The following is a 4,749-nucleotide window of genomic DNA, read 5'->3' as shown; positions in this document are numbered from 1 at the left end:
CTCTTTAAATCCTCTCAAAAAGCTCCAAAATCGCTCAAAAATGGTGAAAGTTAGCCCCAAAATTGCGGACAATGGCTATTTAAACATTCTGCCCAGACATCAAAACCCTTCTTCGTGAACGCGGTCAAAGCCTCGCGTTCGCGAAGAACAATCCATCTTTGACCAAAAATCCTTCTTCGCGATCGCGTCTTGCCACTCGCGAATGCGATGCTTCCACGGACTAACCCTTCGTGATCGCGTAACCTCTATCGCGAACACGATTAATAAACACCCTGAAGCTCAACTGCCCAATTCCTCTTACGCAAACGCAGTCCACTTCACGCAAATGCGATTGTCACACCTCCTTTTTACCTACACCCCTGAAGGGGCATAAGGGAGTTTGTTTCCAACTTAAAGTGACAATCGAAACGAGATTATTTATTTAAGAATCAGAGTCGCCACTTGAGATAATTTATGGTGTCCCGAGTCACCAGTTCAAATCCCGAATCGAGGAAAAGATTGACTCTGTTTTACAGTTCGCGAACACAGAAATCTAGGTAAGGAATTCTATTAACCCGGGAGAAGGTGTTAGGCATTCACGGGTTCCGTGGTTCTAGCACGTTCGCTCAACTGTTATAATTGGCCTATTATCTGATTTTAAATACATGTTTTAACCTATGGTACAATTTTAACTTTATACCCGCTTTTATTCAATTATCATTTTTTCGGAAAGATTCAACGTCATATAAAACATGTCTTGAACTGCGTCACATAAATACACCCGCAGCCTATGACACATTTCATCTAATGTTGTTGAGATTTGGATTTGGGTCACATAAATGCACACTCGAGTTTAGGGAAGTAATTTTTAAATAGCGCGTCTAAAGCAACTACGCACTTTCAAGTTTGCGAGGGCCATGGAAAATTCAACTAATGGCACACCTCGATTCTAATTTCAAAGGATTGTACTCAACTAAAGTAAACTACGGGATGTTCATAATTATTTTCCTAAATTTGAGATTATTGCGAGGCCATGAATTAATTAAATATGAAAAGGCAGAAATGGAGGCCCCGAATTCTCTGATATAGGCACTACTTCCTAGAAATAGCACATTTGATACATGAGAATATTATGTTGAAAAGAGATCTACATTAGGAAAGATCCTTCAATTAAGAACATAAAGATTCAAACTTTATGACCAAATCCATAAAAAAATAACTAAAATTAAACAACTCTTTTATCTAAACATCCGATCTCTTCAAGAATTGACTCAAAAAAGTACATAACAGAAAGAAACAAAATGGCCAGCAAAATAAAGTAAACAAAAAGAAAAAGAAACTTTAGTTACCTCAAAGATTAGTCGATTTCAAGTTTCGATGAAGTAAATGAGGAAAGTAATTTTTATGAAGATATGCTAATCCTTGGGCAACTCCCATAGCGATACGTAATACAGTAGAAGATTTTTACATTTTTTTTCTTACTGCTGGAACTGGGACCATGAAGTTGAGGGACTCGTCAACGAAGTGTTTCAGATTTTGGTTCAGCGAATCCAACACTTTCTCGCTCTCGGTTTTGCTTTTTGAATCATTTTTTAATTGAAAAATTGTGTTCCCTTTTGTGTGAAGCGGCTGATCTTCTCTAGGTTAGGGGTTGTCTAGGTCTAGGAATTGAAATCTTGAGGGTAGGGTTTCTGTAATTGAGTATTTTATATGGAAGTGGGAAGGTATGATGTTCATTGGATTAGAAGGAAATAGATGGCTAAGATTAAATCTTGCACTTAAATGGGCTAATGGGTTGGGAGGAATGGGCTAAGGGTAATTGGGTTGGACCATATCTTTTTGTGTCTCAATTTTGGGCTAAGAAGACTCCAAAAATTATTATTTAAAACCATAGCTAATTTCCCTTAATATATGATAACTATACTACATGATGCAAAAATAAATTCTAATTAATTAAACTAAACTATATTAAAACATGAAACTATTACATATTTTTTTGTATTTTTTAAGATTATATAAAAATAAAAATAAGGTACTATTTTTGTATTTTTTTTTTTTTACTTTATGAAAGGTACATAAAAATAAAATATTTTTGTAATTTTTATTTTCTTGTAATAAAATAAAGTAAAAGAGTCAAAATTACTTAAAATATTTATATTATGTCTAAATTAAATATTTACGTGCTAAAATATGAAAAATCTTGGGGAGGGTCAAAAATCACATGTCTACAGCTGCCCCTCTTTGACTGGAAACGCGAAGAGTTTTCGGACAAAGAACGACTAGACAGGTGTTTTGACCCGACCCTTATTTAAGGAGACCAAAACTAAGAGAAAAGGGGAATGTGACCGAGCCCTAGTATCTGAGCTGCCTACATATCCTTGGATATAAAGGAATCAGGTCACATGTAGTTCAGAAGTGAATGAGGTGATGGAGTACCGAGGTAGAGAGTCGGTCGAGGTACCGTTCCGCTGAGGTTCCGGTCCGTGGTCCCGTTATTACATCAAAATCAAAAATGAAAAAGACTAACTAAGTCTATCAGCTATGAGTTACAAGATTCCTATCTATGAGTCTTCTGAAGCTTGATCTTGAGTCTTGGTTGGTTCTTTATGCGGACCCTGATCTGAATCTTGATGCTTGTTAGCCGCAGGTGTTGGTTCAATCTTCTTCGGCTTTTCAAACCAAGACGGGACATGCAGAGCTTGTGACCTCAGCCCTGTCTTGAGCAGCTCACATCTTTCATTAACTTCTGCATTTGGATTCATTTCTTGTCTTTCTTTTTGTTTTTTTTTCTTTTATTTTGGATTGTGACTAACTTCTTTTGATCATCTAGGACTGTTGACTCGCATTCTTGACGCGAGCTTCTTTTGTTGCTGACCTGAATTGCATTCTGAATTGAATTCCCTTTTTTTTCAGGTGGGCGCCTGATTGCTGAACTTGAACCGTCTTCTCTTGTTACTTGACACTGTTTTCCCTTGAACCTTGAATCATTTTCCCTTGAAACTTGAATTGTCTTCCTTCGAAACTGCTTTCCCTTGAAACTTGAGTTGTCTTCCCTCGAAACTGCTTTCCCTTGAAACTTGAATTGCTTCCTTTGAAACTTGAACTGCTTCCCTTTGTTCTCCAGGCGGGCTCCTGATTTCCAACACTTGAACCGGCCCCTCTGAAATTGTTTCTTGTGAACCTGATTACAACAAAACAAACAAACAAACAAAAGAAATTTTTTTGCCCCAGTTTGATATCGGGAACATCTGTGAGTGTTAACAAAACTATAAATCACATACGCTGCTGATTAAGGATGCAATGATGAGAGTAAAATTAATGACTCGACTAGGATGTGCGTCTCCTAAATGTGATTGAGCTTGCGGAAAACTATAAACTAAGCTTGACTAAAGTAAAACTGACACTATTCTCCAGGCGGGGCCCCCTGATTTCAGGAAAACTAAACATTGATAATCTTAAGAAAATTAAAAAAAATGACTCCCCTTTTTTTCAAATTCAGACTTCCCTTTTTTTTAAAAATTATTATCCTAGGAGAAAATTCATCGGACTAGGTTTTCTATCTTAGGAGAAAGATTCATCAGACTAAGATTTTGATCCTAAGAGAAAGTTCATCAAACTAGGTCTCTTTTCTACTTCTTTTTTTGGTATCTTAGGAGAAAGGCTCATCGGACTAAGATTTCTATCTTAGGAGAAAGTTCATCAGACTAGGTCTTCTATCTTAGGAGAAAGATTCATCAGACTAAGATTTTGATCCTAGGAGAAAATTCATCAGACTAGGTCTCTTTTTTTGGTATCTTAGGAGAATGATTCATCAGACTAAGATTTCTTTACTAGGAGAAAGTTCATCAGACTAGGTCTTCTATCTCAGGAGAAAGATTCATCAGACTAAGATTTTGATCCTATGAGAAAATTCATCAGACTAGGTCCTCTATCTTAGGAGAAAAATTCATCAGACTAAGATTGTGATCCTAGGAGAAAGTTCATCCGACTAGGTTCCCCTTTTTGTTATCTTAGGAGAAAGATTCATCAGACTAAGATTTATATCCTAGGAGAAAATTCATCAGACTAGGTTTTCTATCTTAGGAGAAAGATTCATCAGACTAAGATTTATATTGGGAGGAAAATCCTTCAGACTAGGACTTTTATCCTAGGAGGAAAAATGTGAAGATCAATGGCATGATTTTATGAACAAATAAAGGCAAATATTTTGAGAAACTTCCCTTTGTCGGCTCTTCTCTTCTTTTATTTTTCTCTTTTTTTCTTTTTTTTTTTGAACCATTTTCCTTGCACTGCTTTGTTCCTGCTTCACACAAAGAAAAATTTATCAGTTTTGAAAATGGTGGTCAGTTTGTGGCCTTGAGTCTTGGGCAGCTTGGCTTCTGGTCAATCAGTTTAAGTCGGCTTCAAGAGACTTTTGCTCTGCATCAACCCTAATTGTTTCACACCTAGTATCATTACTTGCAGCTCAATCAACCTTATCTCAACTAGAGATCTTTACCTAGGTGACCCTTTCCGATATCTTGAATGGCTTTCTACTTTTTGAGCAATTTGTCTGTCAAAGAGAATCACCAGTTATCTTTCTTGCGCCAAGTAGGCTGAGAAGAGTCTTTTTTGGGGAAGCCTTAGTATGAATCCTCAAGGTATATTGACAGAAACAACTTAGTGCTAGCCAAATTTGCTTTATGCAATTGAAAAGCTGGTAGCAGATTTTGAAATCTTTTCTTGTTTGTTTTGACAAGAATCGACTCGGAGTAAAGGACACAATGATGC

The sequence above is a fragment of the Nicotiana tabacum genome, chromosome 8 (genome assembly GCF_000715075.1).
Source record: "Nicotiana tabacum cultivar K326 chromosome 8, ASM71507v2, whole genome shotgun sequence".
NCBI classification, from domain to species: domain Eukaryota; kingdom Viridiplantae; phylum Streptophyta; class Magnoliopsida; order Solanales; family Solanaceae; genus Nicotiana; species Nicotiana tabacum.
Note: the sequence above shows the minus strand (reverse complement) of the source record.